Here is a 19,936-nt window from a genome sequence, read left to right on the forward strand (position 1 = left end):
TCTGGACCTGGAGGCCCTGATGGATAACATTCGAGATGAGGACCTCAACAAGCTGCTGGGCATAACTGCTAACTCCCCGAAGAAGCCTCTATGGTGGTATCTGGTTCTGGAGAAGGTCCTTCCCCTATTTGCCTTTGGGGTTTGTTCCGATCCTGCGCTGGCTGCTCCCAAGTATCCGGCCCCTTTCCGTGAGTCCCTGAAAATATTTGTAGGACAATTGAGGGGCTGGGCTAACGTTGGCTCCCGGGGGTTTGATCAATTCAGCATGGACCCCCATTTGCCTCCCACCTTTGACGCTTCCGTCTCCGCCTCTGATGCTGTGGACCAGCTCTTTGCCTTGTATCGCAATGAAACTGAGTATACCAAAGAGGCTCTGAAGCTGTTGGACGTGGAACAACGACTGCGCGAAGTGGATGACTCTGATACGTTGAAGGTGCTTGAAGAAGGGATCCCCTCTGCCAAAGCCTTTGATGCTGCCGCTGAAGCTGTTGACCCAAACTCCTCTACTGGTGCTCCTTCCTCCTGACTGCTGTTATTATCCTCTCCTTCTTGCCGGCAATTGTACAACTTAGTTGTAAATATTCTGCTATATTTGAATGATACTCTTTTATTTCGCCGTGACGTAAGGTTTTATCTTTTTGAATTATTGATGAACTCCCGTTGTAATTTCTTCCTTATTTTGACATGATGTAAATTCACTTTTCGCTCTTCTGGAATTCTGGCGTACTATTTTGATTCTGGCTGTGTTGTTTTATGTTGTTGGAGTATGGGTGATTTCTCTGATCTTCGTGGCTCTGATTTCTTTTTAGCACACTTTATTCTAACTTCTCCCTTCTGACTCTTCCCTTGTGTGCATTTCTCTAGCTCTTCCCTCCTAAGCATTTCTCTAACGCTTCCCGCATGTGCATTTCTCTTATTCATCCCTCCTAGGCATTTCTCTGACGCTTCCCGCATGTGCATTTCTCTGATTCCTCCCTCCTATGCATTTCTCTGACTTTTCTTCGCACAAATTTCTCTGATTCTTCCATCGTGCTGGCTCGAATACTCTGCGCGGAGCATAGCTGGTCATAGAGACCCAGCTAACTTTCGCGGCTTACAATTAAGAAAGAACCCTTTGCGCGGAGCATGGATGATCCGGGGGATGCATCCAACTTTCGCGGCTTACGATTAAGAAAGAACCCTCTGCGCGGAGCATGGATGATCCGGGGGATGCATCCAACTTTTGCGGCTTACGATTAAGAGAGAACCCTCTGCGCGGAGCATGGATGATCCGGGGGATGCATCCAACTTTCACGGCTTACGATTAAGAAAGAACCCTTTGCGCGGAGCATGGATGATCCGGGGAATGCATCCAACTTTTGCGGCTTACTGATCACTAATTTCTTAGCAACAAATACCGCAACTAACACAGTGCAATTGTAGCAAATAATCAGTAACCGAGTATCGTATCCACAGGGACTGACACAACGAAATAACTCTAGCTATATCCTAAACAGACTATAACAGTAGACAGGCAACAGAAAGTAGAGATTGATTGACTTAAACTAAAACGCAGATAGCAATAAATAAAAACACGTAGAAAAATCAAATAATAAAGACAGCTGCTCCTAGGGTAGTAAATTCATTAACTAAATCCACATAATAAATCTATTAATCCTATTAACCAATTTTAATCCAGTTATGATGAGAGATAAATTAATTAATCAATCACTCTCGCTAGAGCAGCAACGATCGTAGATTAGTAAATTCTCTATCTCCGCTAGGTCTCAAGAAAATCTACTAACTCCCAATAGCTCATAAGAATAGCTCCCTATAATCCACATATCTCCTCTAGGTCTCAAGGTTAAGATTATATCATACATTCCTGAATCCGCTAAACAGTTATCTCCGCTAGGTCTCAAACCGAATAGCTACACATGCAAATTATTCGCCAGATAATCCACAAGAAATTAAGCACCAGGAATTATGAATCATAAACTGAAAGGCAACAAAGGTATTAACAAATAAATCACATAAATTCAATCAACTATTTACAAACCCTAGAATCAGCTAAACGAAACTAGCCAGACATAGCAAAAGAATGCATAAACATAATTAAAAAGAAAGCAATAATAAAAACTGAATTAAATAAAACTGAGTAAGAACGAATGTAGCAGCTTGAATCTTCAATCTTGTGGAAATCCAATCCAAGCAGAAAAAAACTGGAAAGAAATAAATTCTAAAGCTATGAAATTGAAAAATAAAAGTTTGGAACTCAAAAAGGAACCCAAAATAGGTCAAAAGAAGACCTATTTATAGTACCAGGGTAAAATACAGAGTTTGAGCTCGAAAAGAACTTGAAAAACGCATAAAAAATGCAAAAATACGGAGGCGCGGCGGTCTGACGGCGCTCACCGCGCGGACGCCGCTGGCGCCGAAAACTCGGCGGGCTGCCCGGCGGTCGCCGCCCGGTCGCCGGCTCCTTCACAAATTTCCGCCGCGGGGTCGCCGCTGTTTCGCTGCTACGCGCGACTTTCTTGTTTTGGTCATAACTGTCTCGTCCAAACTCTGATTTATGATCCGTTTGCGGTCACGAACTCGTATCGAGACGATCTACAACTTCTATTTCAGATAAGTTTTTCAAATTCGAACTCAATAAATCTGAAATTTCCTTCCAAGTTCGAGTAAGAATCATGTTTCAAAAGATAAAGCAAATTAAGCACAAAACAATCATCCAACACTCAATGCCCTATAAAATTATCATCATATGAACATTAAAAACCATGGAAACATGAGTGTTATCAACTCCCCCAAACTTAAGCCATTGTTCGTCCTCGAATAATGAGAAGAACACAATAAAAAACACGAATGGGTAAGAAAAAATAAAGAATGATAGAATTCTCAAATCCTCAATAATTAAGCACAAAATTCACCAATAAACACAACCAATAGCAAAATCAACCTTGACATTCCAAACAATTGAATCTCACAAGGTATGTGTATCACTCAACTCTCAATTTGATGGAATATATAGGACGTGTATGCTCTCATCGAATTCAATGCAATGCAGATCTCTTACCATAGGCTTGCCAATCGTCTACAATCTCCATCGCTAAAAGTATGCCAGTACTAAGATCAAATAGGTCTTTATTTTTGGGTTATAATGTAGGGACATTGGTTGAGGTAGGGAAATATAGGCTAAGTGACTCAAAAATATATCAAGAACTTTAACACCTTATAACTTCGCAAAACAAGTATGGAATAAATTCCAACTTCCACCCAACTATATCACCATAATCAACAAAACTCAAGGGATTTAATCATCACATAACAGAACTAAACACTCTTTTATGCTCTCCATTTATTTCTAACAAACAAAGTCGATTTTCTACAAATGTCTCAATATACACTCGACTTTATATTTTTTTTTTCTCTTTCTTTTTTTTTCTTTTTTTTTCTTGAACAACTTTTTTTTTCTTTTCTTTCCACAACTTTTCTAGAGCTCATAAGAGTAAATAGTATCATAATATCATCCCTTCTTTTTCATGAACCACTATGATATTCACCACACAAAGATTCCCATATACTACATCACCCCCTATTATCCAGCTAAAGAATAAAAGCTAAATAGGCTCAAAGTGGATAGCAAAGGATAATTTTTTTTTTCATTAAGGACAGTGTTTGGGATAATAATGTGGCTAACAAAAGATGGCCTAAAATCATCTCCTAATCCTGGGCACACAGCAACCTCGATACAGAAACCATGGCAAGTTCTAGAAGATCACCACATGCATGACAAAACTCACAACAAAGAATAAACTGTGTATGATAAACAGATATGGCTCAAAATCTCACAGGTTTATTCAACGTCTAAAAGTCAAGGTCAAAATCACTCTAGAATTATGCAAATTAGTTCCAATTATGCTCAAATCATCAAAGAAAATCAAACTCCAAATTTTTTTTTTCACAGAAATCATCATTGACATCTCACCAAAAATCTAATGGAGCTAACAATCACACACCACCAACCAAGCAGGATAAACAATAAAGCCAACAAAAAGATAAAAGTGATACACATATCTACTCTCACCCCCTCCCCCAAACTTATTATAGAACATAAGTTCGAAAATAAGTTTGGAGGGATGATGATATGTGTGTCACTACTCACAGAAAAACATGTTCCATGGTGGTAGTATGAACAAAGCGCGAGTTCCCTCATCTTCCAAGCTCAACACTGCACTAAAACCCCAAACAAAACAACAAAACAAAAAGAAACAAAATGAAACTAAAAGAAAGAAAAATAAAATAAAAACGGCTGGGTTTCCACCCAACAAGTGCTTAATTTAACGTCTAGAGCTCGACGATACCTCATGGCTCATGGAGGTCGGAAACAACACTCTAACCATTGGAAAGCTTTTCTACTCTTGGGTGCCCTCTCCACCAAAACATTTCTCTTGGCTCGAACATCCTCCACAAGCATTGCCCCCTTCTCATTCTTGTTCCAAAAAATCCGAAATTTCACTTTCTTCTTCTTGGGGGTATGGGTTTTCAAAGACCCCCCATCATGCTCCAAAAACAAACACATCTCAAAAGTCAGAACTTCTTTTGGTTTTGGAGTTTTTTTCTTGGCTTCATACTTGGGCAGCTCATTCTTCTCAACCTCTTCATCCTCCGAATTTGCTAGAAAACTGTCAGCCAAATTAACCACTTCATTATGGGGAACTTCCTTTGGTGGAGGTTTCTTGAAAATCACAGTTTCCCCATAGGCTCCCAAAGTCATCGTCCCCCTTTGCATATCTAGCTTTGCTCCACATGTGGCAAGGAAAGGTCTCCCAAACAGCAAAGGCATCTTTGGATCCTCCGGAATATCCAACACTACAGAGTCGACTGGGAAGAAAAAATCACTCACCTTCACAAGCACATCTTCCGCAACTCCTAGAGGTTTAGAGCAAGACTTATCAATAAGCTGAATTGTCTTGTTGGTTGGCTTCAAATCCCCCAGCTGCAACTTCCTATAAACTTTGAGAGGCATGACATTTATGCTTGCTCCGGTGTCACACATCACTTTCTCAAACAATGACTTTCCAATCTTCACAGGAATATTGAAGCTGCCCGGATCTTCTCTCTTTGGAGGCAACTGATACTCCTTCACTGCGAGCACCTCCTCAAATTCATTGAATGCACGCTTCTTTTCCATCACATCCTTCACAATTTGCACCTCATTTGGCTTGTTTTTCAAGATCTCCGCGGAAGGAATATTCACTGCCAACTTCTTAAATGTCTCCAAAAATTTGGAGCTTTGCTCATCTAATCTTGGCCTCGGGAATGGAAGGGGGGGAGAAACAGAAATACCTTCATCCTCAACTGAATTATCAACCACTCGTATGGAATGACATTGCTGATTTTGCTGAGGCTGTTGATGTTGGCTCTTCGGATTGAACTGAGTGTTGCTAGGAAATTGGCCTGGCTTGTTCTGCGCAGCTGCTTGGTTAGCCATCTGACCAACTTGATTCTCTAACATCTGCACCTGCTTAGAAAGTGCTGAAAATTTTTGCTCCATGCTGAACATTTTGGTTCCCATGTTTGCCGAGTTTGCCTCCATCCCGGTGACCTTCACCAACACTTGCTTCATCATCTCCTACATTGAATCTTTCTTTGGCTCATTGATTACTCCCCCACTAGAAACAGAAAATCCTGGTGGAGGTTGCATAACATTATTTGGGTTGCCATAAGAAAGATTCGGATGCGGGCGTCCTCCTGGCTGGAACTGCTGCTGGCCCTGCTGATATTGCTGACCTTTGTTATACATTCCTGGCTGTCCTCGCTGGAAATTCTCATAGTTTCTGCCATTAATATAACTGATATCTTCCATGCCTGAAGGGTCTGTCACAGCTTGCTCAGGACGTCCAACATTCAATTCACTAATTTTGTAGTCAGCTCTGCCAGCTGTGTAGCCATCGCTGCCTGATGTGTAGCCATCGCTGCCTGTTGAGTAACCATTGCTGCTATAGGATCAGAACTGGACGCAGCTGTAACCTTCTTCAATTGTATTCTTTCAGATGGCCATTGGTAGCTCGTAGAAGCCATACTATCAATAATGTTCCATGCGTCAGAGCTGCTTTTCTGGAGTAGAGAGCCACCTGCAGCTGTATCCATATGCATCCGTGTACGCTCCCCGCAGGCACTGTAGAACATGATCACGAGCGTACCTTCATCAAATCCATGGCTTGGGCACTTTCTGAGCTTTTCCTGATACCGCTCCCAGGTTTCCGCTAGCTTTTCTCCTTCAAACTGTTGAAACTGCACGATGTCCATCTTCAATTTCAAAGTAAGGCCAGGCGGATGAAACTTGCGTAGGAACCCATGAGCTAAGTCCGCCCACATGGTATTATCTCCCAGCTGCAGCGTTTGATACTGTTTAGCCCTATTTTGTGATGATTTTGTGAGTTTTCCTGCTGTGCATTCGAGCTCGTTTCGTACTTTTGTGCTCTATTTTTCACGTGCTCGATGACCTTTTGGGTGTGCTTCTGTCGTATGCAGGATTCAGGAGTTACCGCGCGTTTCGGCATCATTTGGAGTCGGTTGGGAGTCTGAGCTCACGGCGGCCGCCGTCCCACGGCGCCGCCGTCCACGGCGGCCGCCGTCCCTGTGTAATTCCGGCAGTTACGTTTTCACCCTATAAAATCCGATTTTTCGGGTTTTGAAGAGACTCTCGACCCCAGCAGCCTCCACCTGCGATTTTATGCTTTTTCCCCTAGTTTAGGTAGATAGAAACATTTTAGATACTTGTGGATTCCGCTAGATCGTTGCTTTCATTGAATCGATTGTAAGTTCTTCATTTTGATTAGTTAATCTTTACAAGCTTTCTTGTTATTGCATTGCCTAGATAATCGAGCACTTAGATAATGATATTTGATTCATGCTTTTAATGTTTTCATCGCCTAGATAATTATTTCTTTATGCGCCTAGATAAATATTGCTTTACGTTTCTAGGTTATTTACCGCTTCTAGATTAATTAGTTTAGAACCCTAGTTTTTATGCTTGATCTATTGCTTCATATTTATTTCTCGCCTAGATAGATTTATATGCTTCCCGTTGATTCTGCACTAGATAATTTTACAAGCTTTATTAAATTACGCCTAGATTTAAAGAGAGAGAGTGCCAGACCCAATTACCCGATTAGAATGTTTAGGTTTCCTTTCTGTTTCTTGTGAGTAGCGCAGTTAAAGCCCTGCTAAGCCTTCCTTGAGAGACGACTTGAGTCACCTTACCGCCCTAGGACGACCTCGTATAAATTCGAGTCCATCCGTTAGGTGTTTTTGGATGAGTCAAATTTTGGCGCCGTTGCCGGGGAAGGCTTTAGGCATTTGATTGTGTTGGATTTGTTTTCGTGTTTATTTTATTTCTTTCTTTTGACTTGGTTATTTTCTCCCTCCGGTGCGTTTGATTTGTTTGTTCGTGTTGTGTATGCAAGGACGTAGAAGCTTGAAGAGAAAGCTTGCACCTTACTACGACAACATTCATCGACCTCGTGAGGTCCTTTCAAGCCTGGAGAAGGAGTTCGAGTCCAGTTCGAGAAGCCTTGTGGAATCACAGTTTCAAGAGGAAAACTGTGAAGAGAGAATTGCTTCCAATCCCATCCTGGAAGCCGTTGAGGAGACGCTTTCAGAGCACTCTGAAGAAGAAGAAGAGGAAGCTCGGCCCAACCTTGACCAAGAAGCAATGGCGGAGCAGAATGTCCAGTACATGGGAGATTTTTCCAGGCCAGTCATTGGGACCACCAGCACGTCAGCGATAGTGCTCCCCACAGCAGTCCGGAATTACAATCTGAAGCCCAACGATTCAAACCTGTTGCCGCTCTTTTATGGGATGCCGAGTGAGGACGCCTTACAGTTCATCCGTGACTTCTACACTCAAGTGCAGACCTTCCCACTACTGGTGCTCACCGAGGATCAGTTGAGACTCAAGTGCTTACCTTATGCACTCAAGGACCGGGCTAGAACGTGGTTACTGTCCTTGCCGCCAAACTCCATCACCACATGGGCGGAGGCGAGTGAGAAGTTCATGCTCAAATACTACCCTAATCACAAGACGCAAGAGATTAGGACACAGATAATGAACTTCATGCAAGGAGCTGACGAGCCCCTCCACGAGGCTTGGGAGAGATTCCAAGAGCTCCTTCGCCAGTGCCCGCAGCACCAGTTAGCACCCGTCATGTTGATGCAGTTCTTCTATGATGGATTGATTCAGACGGCACAGTTCATGGTGGACAGTACAGCAGGGGGCAACATTGCCCGGAAGACAGCTGATGAGCTCAAGGAGATCTTCGAAACACTTGCCGCGAGTTCTCAACAGAAATCAGTTAGAGGAAGGAGGGTTGAAGCCAATGCAGTAGCTCCAAACAATGAGCTTCAGAAGCAGGTAGCGGACTTGATGAGGCAAGTACAACACCTCACGATGAACCAGGTTGAGGCTCCACCCACTCGCGCACCATCAGCAGAAGGTTGTGGCATATGTGGCGAATTTGGCCATGGAATTAACGCGTGCCATCGAATGGGCGAATTCCCACCTGAAGGACAAGCAGAAGTCTATGCTGCTCAGGGCTATCCGGGGAGGCCTCAATTTGAACAGAGGCCCAGCTTTAATCAAGGGCAACAAAACTCCAACTCGGGTTGGAGAAATGAGCAGAATTCGGGATGGAGGAACCAAGCTCCTGGCCAAGGGTTGGGATCAATCCAAGGCAACCAGTTCCCCGACCTCCACAGCAAATGGGGTATCAGAACCAGCAGTAATTCTACCCAGCGCCGCAGCAGTTCCCCATGCAACAAGAGAATTTCCAGCAGCCGCAGCAGCACCAACCTCCAGGCCCGTTATTTGAAGATCAGATGCAAGCTAGCAAACAGGCGATGGAGGCTCAGAGTGCCACCATAAAGCGCCTCGAGACTACAGTGGGGCAATTAACTGGAGCCTTGAATCAGCTGCAGCAAGAACAGCCAACGGGGAAGTTCCCAAACCAGGACCAGCAGCAACATCAGGCTCATGCCGTGGTAGTAATCAAGGAAAATGCTCCAATAACCATGGAGAAATGGAGAAGCAGAACCATGCAAGCAATCAAGGCAACCGAATGCCCCAGTGAGCCACTGCCATCTGTCACTGTTGCACCAGACCAACCACCACCCAAGCAAGGAGATCCAGGTAGTTTTATCGTTGATATTAGTTTAGGAGGGGTTGAAAAGGTCTTGGGAATGCTTGATTTGGGCGCGGCAGTCAATTTGATGCCGCTTGATATTTTTGAGAGGTTGGGAAATAAAGAACTAAAATGCACGAATATTAAGATAGAACTTGCTGACGGCTCCATTAGCAGCCCACGAGGCCTTGTTAAGGATGTAGAGGTGGTTGTGAGGGGGATTAGTGTTTTAGCTGATTTTGTTGTACTTGATGAGGGAAAAGGGATTAGAGGCGAGAATGGGCATCTCGTGCTACTTGGCCGACCCTTTATGGCTACCACCCGTACTCGCATCGATGTGGGTACGGAAACTGTAAGTATGGTAGGGGCAGGTAGAGCGGTAACATTCTCTGTTTTTGATAAAAAACCTACTACCCCCACTTCCTTAATTCAAATATGCTCTTATGTTGAAACATTTGCTGCTTAGGATGAGGATTGTATTGTGCAGGAATTCCTTAATAAGTTACAGGAGGAGGACGAGATTGTGGAGGAATTCCTTGCTACCTTGCAGGATGAGGTTGACATTGAGCAGGAATCTCTGGATAAGCTGCACGAGGAAGGTGATATAGAGCAAGGCTTTCTGACTGCCTTGCTACTGGAAGAGAAGTTCGATGAGGTGGTGTCACTCGATCTCCTAGGATGGGTGGAAAGAGGACCATCTCCTGATATGAGCATGGAACGCTCATTTGGAGGACCCGCAGATGCAATTCAAGAAGATGTGTTTACTAGGGCGCTAAGGCAGCTGGAGCTTCAATCGGATTTTGGTTAAGGGTTTCTCTTAGTCGGGCTGGCGACTTAAAAACTAGCACTGCATGGGAGGCAACCCATGTTTTCTTGCTTTTTCTTGTTTCATTTTTCTTTCGTTTTGTTTGTGTTTTGTTTTGTTGCTTTTGTTGTTTGGTGCAGGTTGTTGTGTTGGAGATTGCTTGTTCTTTGGACGAGAGAGAGGCAGACATTGTGGGACACTACAGACTCACCACTGGATCGGTATTTAGGGAAGTTTCCTCTTTCACCCCTCCTTTTGTTTGCACTGGGGACAGTGCCAGTGTTTAAGTGTGGGGGGGCGTTTGTTGGTATCTGTAAATTCTGTGGGTGTCTTCTTGTTGTGTCCTTGGGCTTTCTTGTGTTGGGGCGAATGGTCCCCTTGCCTTGTTTTCTTGCTTGTTTTTAAGTGCATCGCATGTTGATAGTGGTTCATTGGCGATTCTGGATTGTGTCTGTGTTGTCTGTTATCCTCGTTTTTCTTGATTGATTTGTTCCCAATGAAGTGTAATTAGTTTAAGGTTTTGGTGCAACACCCTGATGAGCAACTTTTGACGTGATTTGTCCGGTAGAAGCTAGGGGGAGTGTTTTCAGTGCAAATTCCTAATATCATTCTCTGTGTTGAAATGTTTGGTTGGTTGTTGAGTTTTTGATAGCTCTGGGTCTCTGCTCCTCTAATGGCTTCATTATGAGTATGGGAAACCACACGAGAACATCTTGGATCATCTCCAAAAGTTCAATCTCGTGAATTTTGGCCCATCTATTAAGAGCGACAATAACTTGACCCAAAAATAAAAAAATAAAAAATGAAAGAACATGAAAAAGGAATGAGATATGATTATAAAGGAAATTGCATTAGGAAATTCACCCCTAGCGGAGAACTGGGTCTGATCGGATTGAGTTGTATCACCTTGTTGTTGCACTTTTAAATCTTAGCTTTGAACACTTAATTGGGGGACATTGATTTCTTGAAGGACTTGGATTGGTTTGTGTTTGCTTGGTGAGAAGAATCGCTGGTGGATTTTCGGTCGATGTTGTGATTGTTGCTTGAGGACAAGCAAGGATTTAAGTGTGGGGGGGTTGTTTAGCCCTATTTTGTGATGATTTTGTGAGTTTTCCTGCTGTGCATTCGAGCTCGTTTCGTACTTTTGTGCTATATTTTTTACGTGCTCGATGACCTTTTGGGTGTGCTTCTGTCGTATGCAGGATTCGGGAGTTACCGCGCGTTTCGGCATCATTTGGAGTCGGTTGGGAGTCTGAGCTCACGGCGGCCGCAGTCCCACGGCGCCGCCGCCCCACGGCGCGGGCCGCGTAATGTTTGGAGAGAAATTGCGAAGGGCGCTCACGGCGCCGCCGTCCCACGGCGGCCGCCGTCCCTGTGTAATTCCGGCAGTTACGTTTTCACCCTATAAAATCCGATTTTTAGGGTTTTGAAGAGACTCTCGACCCCAGCAGCCTCCACTTGCGATTTTATGCTTTTTCCCCTAGTTTAGGTAGATAGAAACATTTTAGATACTTGTGGATTCCGCTAGATCGTTGCTTTCATTGAATCGATTGTAAGTTCTTCATTTTGATTAGTTAATCTTTACAAGCTTTCTTGTTATTGCATTGCCTAGATAATCGAGCACTTAGATAATGATATTTGATTCATGCTTTTGATGTTTTCATCGCCTAGATAATTATTTCTTTATGCGCCTAGATAAATACTGCTTTATGTTTCTAGGTTATTTACCGCTTCTAGATTAATTAGTTTAGAACCCTAGTTTTTATGCTTGATCTATTGCTTCATATTTATTTCTTGCCTAGATAGATTTATATGCTTCCCGTTGATTCTGCACTAGATAATTTTACAAGCTTTATTAAATTACGCCTAGATTTAAAGAGAGAGAGTGCCAGACCCAATTACCCGATTAGAATGTTTAGGTTTCCTTTCTGTTTCTTGTGAGTAGCGCAGTTAAAGCCCTGCTAAGCCTTCCTTGAGAGACGACTTGAGTCACCTTACCGCCCTAGGACGACCTCGTATGAAGTCCATCCGTTAGGTGTTTTTGGATGAGTCAAATTTTGGGGGTTGTTTAGCCTTATTTTGTGATGATTTTGTGAGTTTTCCTGCTGTGCATTCGAGCTCGTTTCGTACTTTTGTGCTCTATTTTTCACGTGCTCGATGACCTTTTGGGTGTGCTTCTGTCGTATGCAGGATTCGGGAGTTACCGCGCGTTTCGGCATCATTTGGAGTCGGTTGGGAGTCTGAGCTCACGGCGGCCGCAGTCCCACGGCGCCGCCGCCCCACGGCGCGGGCCGCGTAATGTTTGGAGAGAAATTGCGAAGGGCGCTCACGGCGCCGCCGTCCCACGGCGGCCGCCGTCCCTGTGTAATTCCGGCAGTTACGTTTTCACCCTATAAAATCCGATTTTTAGGGTTTTGAAGAGACTCTCGACCCCAGCAGCCTCCACTTGCGATTTTATGCTTTTTCCCCTAGTTTAGGTAGATAGAAACATTTTAGATACTTGTGGATTCCGCTAGATCGTTGCTTTCATTGAATCGATTGTAAGTTCTTCATTTTGATTAGTTAATCTTTACAAGCTTTCTTGTTATTGCATTGCCTAGATAATCGAGCACTTAGATAATGATATTTGATTCATGCTTTTGATGTTTTCATCACCTAGATAATTATTTCTTTATGCGCCTAGATAAATATTGCTTTACGTTTTTAGGTTATTTACCGCTTCTAGATTAATTCACTACTACAAAAGTTTACATACATAACAGTGAATAGATAACGGTTTTTTTCAAAAACCGTTATGTATGAGCGCACTTTTAGGAATAGATAACGGTTTTGCGAAAATCCGTTATCTATGTACTGTTGTCTAAATGCATAGATAACGGTTTGAACAAATGCGTTATGTTTTTGCGTTATCTATAAGTTGCATACATAACGGTATTACAAAACCGTTGTGCCACCGTTATCTATGACCATCTTTTATAACAGTAATTTACAACGGTTTTTGAACCGTTATGTATAAGAGTCATTTACAACGGTTTTTGAACCGTTATGTATGAGCGTCTCTAAAAACTGTTATGTATAATTTTTTTTATTAATTTTTTTAAAATAATTTTCTACATTCTTATATTATATTAAAAAATAACAAATAAATTATTTATCCTAAAATTTGAATTTATTCCTAGATATAGACTTTGAAAAATAAAAAATTCATAACATTTTTTTTTATTTTATCAACACTTATATAAAATGTAAATTAAAAATCTAAATTAGAAATCTAGATACCAAAAATTGAATATTAAAAGTGAAAAAAAGACAAAAAGAAAAAAATTTAGGAAATTTAGAAATTAAACCCCCCCCCCCCAAACTAGAAGCCCTAGTTTTGTTCGTCCTCTCCTCCCTGTCTCTCTCGACTCTCTCTCTCCCCTCTCGACTCCGCCGCCGGCGCCGCTGCCCCGAGCCAGCCCGTCGCCGCCCACCCTTGTCGCGCTGCGTCGCGCCGCTGCCGCCCACCCTCGCTGCGTCTCATCTCCTCCCCAAATCTCTCTCTCTCTTCGCGATCTCTCCCACTTTGAGAGATAGTCGCCGCCGCTGCCGAGGCAAGTTCTGGCCATAAAAGCACGCCCCCCCTCTGTCCTCCCCGGCCGCAGCAACGTCAGCCACCAAGCTCGTCGCACTTCCCTCGTCTCCCTCTTAATCTCCTCTCTCTCTGACTCAAATGCACGCACACCACACCGCGCCTGAAATCCTAGATCTATAATCTTACAGCCACCTCCCTGTCGATTCCCGTCGACCACACGGCGGGAAGGCCGCCGCCTCCGAGCGCAGCCCAAAGCCCCCTCTGCTCTCCATACTCCGGCGACAACAGCGGCTCCTTGCCGCTGCCGTGCCCTAGCTTCAATCCGCCGCTGAACTCCCTCTTCCGTAGCTGATCAGTTGGCCACTGCTCTTCAAGACCTCTCCAAACTTTATTCCGCTCGAGGCTTCTCTCTAAGAGCCGATCAAATTTTCTCCCGCGCACTCCAAATCAGTCACGCCAAAGGGTAACTCCAATTTCTTCAATTACTTCATCTTTTTCTTCGATGTTTTCACGAAAATTGTTGTGTTTGGAGATTCCTTTTCTTTAGAGGCTTCAATTCAAGCTTTAATTCTTGAGTTTTGTGTTTGCTTATCATGCCACTTGACAAACTTGTTGAATTGTTGTCTTTTGAATGTATTTTGGACTTAATTTCTTCGAATTTGATGTCCAAATAAGAAATTAGAAGATGGGGTTTTGTTTTATGTGTTAGGAGAAGTGAGATAGGAACTGAGACATAATGCTTTCTGGACTTAATAGGGAATCATATGTTGATACATAGAGGAGAACATCTGTTTAGTTCAACTGATTTCTGGTTCTTTTCAATTGGTCCTGGCTTTTCAGGGGTTCACTCATTGAAACAGAGTCAGTTTCTGATGTATTTACAGAGGCTCGGGATTCACGGAATGAGGTTACCGCTGATCATATTGCAGAGCATGGTTTGTCTCTTTGAACTGATGCTCTGGCTTTTGTCTTCTCTATTTGTTTGTCATTGCCAATGCTAGTTCGGTATTTTGAATGTTCATTTGTGTCCCTTGCCTTATTTGTTTATGAAGACTAATTGTTCCTTACTTTTGTTGCAAAAGGCTATGGTGAGAGTTCTTCAAACTTGAAAAGTGATGACTTCCCACTGGAGGGTGATGCTGAAGATGGTAAGTAACAATTATTGTATATTGCTTTTTGTGATGATAAATTGAGATCGTGTTGAACTGATACTAAAGACAAACTTTCATGCCTCTCTACCCTTAAAACTCATTTGATTCATTATCAGAAATTATGCCTTTCTAAAAACTGGTATGTGGTTCTCATTGTTTCATTATTAGTGCTTTACTATAGTGTTACTGGTGTCTTTTCCCTTTGAAATCTCACACTTCGTGTTTCATATCAGGATCTTCTGATTTTGGCTTGCGGTCATCCAGAAAATAGAAGCAGTCTAACAATTGCTTCTCTACTCCCATTATTTTCACATAAGCTCTATGTTGTAAGCTCGTCGTGGTTTGAATTTAGTCTAAAGCACTATCTTTGGTTGATGGCATCTCTACTAGCAATTGCTTCTTACTCAAACTTGATTTCTGGTTTTTGAAATCGCATCAGTTTCTCGTCTCTTCTAGGGTGAGCCCAGCTTCCATCTATATGGATTTATTATGTGTATAAGTGCAACTGCAGCGAGAGCCTTCAAGTCAGTGCTTCAGGGGGCTCTTCTTTCCAGTGAAGGGTAAGTAACTAATCATAATATCTCCTCTTCCTGGATTGATTAATGGATATGTTTATATCTCCTCTTAACAGGCAAGTTACTCAATACTGATAATGCTACCATTTTTAGTTAGTAACAAGTGAGCAAGCTCATGAGGTTTTGTCTTTTTCTCGTTGAGTCACTTAATGGCTTGCTCGTATGTGGTTCTGATCTCTTATAATTTGTGTTGAGATGCTTATTGCGGCTGTTGGGCATCTTTATGCCTTCCCTTACAAAGAGTATGCTGGTGCAAATATAGGCTCAAATCATGGCTGGAGTGATTCAGGTGAGTTTCTATTTTGAGTCTGCAATAAGAGGTAGTTTAAGCTTTATATTCTTCTGGAATTATGGTTTTCAGCTGAGTAATATTCTTAGAACTCTTTATAATATGTATGCTTGGTGTACTTGAGGGCATCTGCCGACTTTTGCTGGTGGATAGACATGGTTCTGCTCCTTTATGGCAAACATGTTCTATTGGAAACTGTAATACATGCTTAGCTTGGCCTATCTGCATGAGTGAAATGATGCATGTCTATTTGCTGACTTCTTGAGTTGTGTGTGGGTTTTATTCCTGTTTGTTGTTTGCTTGGGGTTGGATCCGATGTTGACGGATCAGAGATCGAACGACGATTCGCGGAAGCGGCGGGATGGAGATGAGCATTGCGCCAAGGGAAGGAGGAGCTTCCACCAGCAGCAGCAATGGCGGCAGCTGCAACAACAATAACAACGTCTCGGTATTTCTTTTGAACTGAACAGAAATTGAATTATTGCGGCTGCATCTGTTGCAATTTTTGCTGCGTACGCCTAATTGAATTGTCTAGAATTTCGATTGTGACTTTGTGAGGTGGAATTTGAAATTCAGCGCGTTTAATTTGATTTTTATGAATGCTTTAGTGGAGAGCTCGAGTGTTGTTGGAATGGCTATAACGAACTGAGAGGCATGAGATTGAAGTAGTTGAATTACAAGCAATACCTAATTTGTGACATTGTTGTTTGAGCAGAATGAACGAAGGAATGAAGGTGATAGTAAACGGATGAAGGCAGTGGGTGAACTTAAAGTGGAAGGGGAAGGGAATTCTAGCAAGGGGGCGGCCGCGGTGGAGAGACGCTCGAAGCTAGACGAACTGCCGAAGCAAGACTACATCCATGTTCGAGCAAGACGAGGTCAAGCTACCGATAGTCATAGTTTAGCAGAAAGAGTAATGATCTGACTCGAAATGCTCTTGTGTTTACGATTTCTTTTTTCATGGTGTTTTTGTGTATATTCAGTAAGAGTGACAAATAATTATGTAAACTAGTTTTGAGATTGATGGTTAGATAGTTGAAGTAGATGATGAATAGTTATTTTGGGTGATTTCTTCTCATGCTATCTGTCATTCTTGGTGCAGGCTAGGAGAGAAAAGATTAGTGAGAGGATGAAAATTCTTCAGGATTTGGTTCTTGGTTGTAATAAGGTGAGTTGTCGACTTTGTTTGGACATTTTTGTCGCCTCTTGAGGAGAATATAGTAAGTTATTTTGTACGAGAGTTGTTATTCATATATACTGTATATGTACACATTTCTGAGCTTTGATGAGATCAGTAACGGGCTTCGTCTCTGCTGGGATATATGATTGAACGTGACGGGGGTGAATCCTTGACATTAGCCACATGAGAGTCTGCGTTAGGCCCGTAGATGTTTTATATGTCGAACAACTAAGCCATTATTTTCTCTCATATGCAGCTTCATGTTTGTTCACCTTCATTTAACATGTAAAAAGATGATAGGCTGCTCTCATTTCTTTTCCATTTCTATCTATATACATTTCTCTATTTTGTCTCCTATATATGGAATGATTACAATTCATAAAATGTTTATAGGTCCGAGCTGCTATCAAGGTCAAGGCATCAGTCATCATCTGTTTCACTTCTTCCAGGAAGAGCTGCTAGGTCTCTATCATCTTATAGATTTTTGTTTTAGCTATAAGGTAGTTGGTATTTTCAATTTTGAATCGGAATATGCAATGATGATGTATACTTGATATTTGGTTCATTTGTATAATAATGTATGAATTTTTTGGATGATATATAATATTGTTGTCGTTGATTTTATCATTTTGTCGTTTTATAAAAATTGCAAAATTTAAAAATATACTACAATTATATAAAGTGCAAAAAACTGTTATAAAAGGTGCAAAAAATCGTTATGTATTCTAATTAAAGATAACGGTTAAAATCGTTATAAAAAGTGCAAAAATCGTTATAAAAAAGTGCAAAAAATCGTTATAAAAAGTGCAAAAAACCGTTATGTATTCTATCAAAGATAACGGTTAAAACCGTTATAAAAAGTGCAAAAAACTGTTAACTATGATAAAAAAAATAATAATAATAATACATAACGGTAAATTCTTAATACATAACGGTGAAAAACCGTTATGTATTCTATCAAAGATAACGGTTAAAACCGTTATAAAAAGTGCAAAAAACTGTTAACTATGATAAAAAAAAAAAAAAATTAATACATAACGGAAAAATCTTAATAGATAACGGTGAAAAACCGTTATGTATAACCTTTATAGAAAACGGATGCATACTGTTATGTATGACGCATCGTACCGTTATCTATGCTACTATACATAACGGTTTTGAAACCGTTGTGTATGACGTATAGAATAGATAACACCACTATACACAACGGTTTTTTTGCTCATAGATAACGGATAAAATCCGTTATCTATGAGCGTTTTTCTAGTAGTGATTAGTTTAGAACCCTAGTTTTTATGCTTGATCTATTGCTTCATATTTATTTCTTGCCTAGATAGATTTATATGCTTCCCGTTGATTCTGCACTAGATAATTTTACAAGCTTTATTAAATTACGCCTAGATTTAAAGAGAGAGAGTGCCAGACCCAATTACCCGATTAGAATGTTTAGGTTTCCTTTCTGTTTCTTGTGAGTAGCGCAGTTAAAGCCCTGCTAAGCCTTCCTTGAGAGACGACTTGAGTCACCTTACCGCCCTAGGACGACCTCGTATAAATTCGAGTCCATCCGTTAGGTGTTTTTGGATGAGTCAGATACCACGACTTCGCCTTATCCCGCAGTGAAAAAGGAAAAAGACGAAGACGGATAATGTCATCGGGAACACCATTCATCTTTACCGTGCTGCATAGCTCCAGAAAATGCGCCAGGTGCGCATTAGGGTCTTCGGTCGCATGTCCACCATATTGGCTCTGTTGGACCATTGTAATCAACCCCGTTTTCAGCTCAAAATTGTTAACGTTCACTCGTGGAGGTTCCTGGTAAATATATTGCGGTATGAATGCCTCATTAATCGGAGGCTTCTGAGCCTCTGCAGCCGCCTTTTCATCAAGTAGCTTTTTCATTTGATCTTGCGAAGCTCGAATTTGAATTTGCTCAGGGGTAGCCATCGTATCCGGCTCAGCTTGATTCTTTTGCTTCTTAAGATTGCGCAAAGTAGTGTTGATTTCAGGATCAAGCTCAAAAAGAGGAGTACTGTGCGATCTTGTGTTCATGCGAAACCTACAAAATCACACTTAAAAATTAGAACAGAAAAAACAAATAAAAACCTGAAGTACTATAAAGTCCTATCGGAAATATTAAAGCAACTTCTAATCAGTCCCCAGCAACGGCGCCAAAAAGGTTGATCACTAATTTCTTAGCAACAAATACCGCAACTAACACGGTGCAATTATAGCAAATAATCAGTAACCGAGTATCGTATCCACAGGGACTGACACAACGAAATAACTCTAGCTATATCCTAAACAGACTATAACAGTAGACAGGCAACAGAAAGTAGAGATTGATTGACTTAAACTAAAACGCAGATAGCAATAAATAAAAGCACGTAGAAAAATCAAATAATAAAGACAGCTGCTCCTAGGGTAGTAACTTCATTAACTAAATCCACATAATAAATCTATTAATCCTATTAACCAATTTTAATCCAGTTATGATGAGAGATAAATTAATTAATCAATCACTCTCGCTAGGGCAGCAACGATCGTAGATTAGTAAATTCTCTATCTCCGCTAGGTCTCAAGAAAATCTACTAACTCCCAATAGCTCATAAGAATAGCTCCCTATAATCCACCTATCTCCGCTAGGTCTCAAGGTTAAGATCATATCATACATTCCTGAATCCGCTAAACAGTTATCTCCGCTAGGTCTCAAACCGAATAGCTACACATGCAAATTATTCGCCAGATAATTCACAAGAAATTAAGCACCAGAAATTATGAATCATAAACTGAAAGGCACAAAGGTATTAACAAATAAATCACATAAATTCAATCAACTATTTACAAACCCTAGAATCAGCTAAACGAAACTAGCCAGACATAGCAAAAGAATGCATAAACATAATTAAAAAGAAAGCAATAATAAAAACTGAATTAAATAAAACTGAATAAGAACGAATGTAGCAGCTTGAATCTTCAATCTTGTGGAAATCCAATCCAAGCAGAAAAAAACTGGAAAGAAATAAATTCTAAAGCTATGAAATTGAAAAATAAAAGTTTGGAACTCAAATAGGAACCCAAAATAGGTCAAAAGAAGACCTATTTATAGTACCAGGGTAAAATACAGAGTTTGAGCTCGAAAAGAACTTGAAAAACGCATAAAAAACGCAAAAATACGGAGGCGCGACGGTCTGACAGCGC

The 19,936-nt window shown here is 41.5% G+C and overlaps 1 long non-coding RNA gene and 1 pseudogene across 2 annotated transcripts; both read left to right on the forward strand.

The window, feature by feature from the left end:
• Positions 1-13,862: 13,862 nt before the first annotated feature.
• LOC131016072 (uncharacterized) lies at positions 13,863-14,787 on the forward strand. The gene is made up of 3 exons (XR_009098841.1): positions 13,863-14,009; positions 14,387-14,481; positions 14,629-14,787. It is a non-coding gene; the product is annotated as an uncharacterized LOC131016072 (long non-coding RNA).
• Positions 14,788-15,491: 704 nt separating this feature from the next.
• LOC131016078 (transcription factor BHLH089-like) lies at positions 15,492-17,368 on the forward strand (annotated as a pseudogene). The gene is made up of 3 exons (XR_009098845.1): positions 15,492-16,009; positions 16,277-16,474; positions 16,664-17,368. The product of XR_009098845.1 is annotated as a transcription factor BHLH089-like (transcript).
• Positions 17,369-19,936: the final 2,568 nt, after the last annotated feature.

This window comes from Salvia miltiorrhiza, chromosome 1, assembly GCF_028751815.1.
Source record: "Salvia miltiorrhiza cultivar Shanhuang (shh) chromosome 1, IMPLAD_Smil_shh, whole genome shotgun sequence".
Lineage (NCBI taxonomy): Eukaryota > Viridiplantae > Streptophyta > Magnoliopsida > Lamiales > Lamiaceae > Salvia > Salvia miltiorrhiza.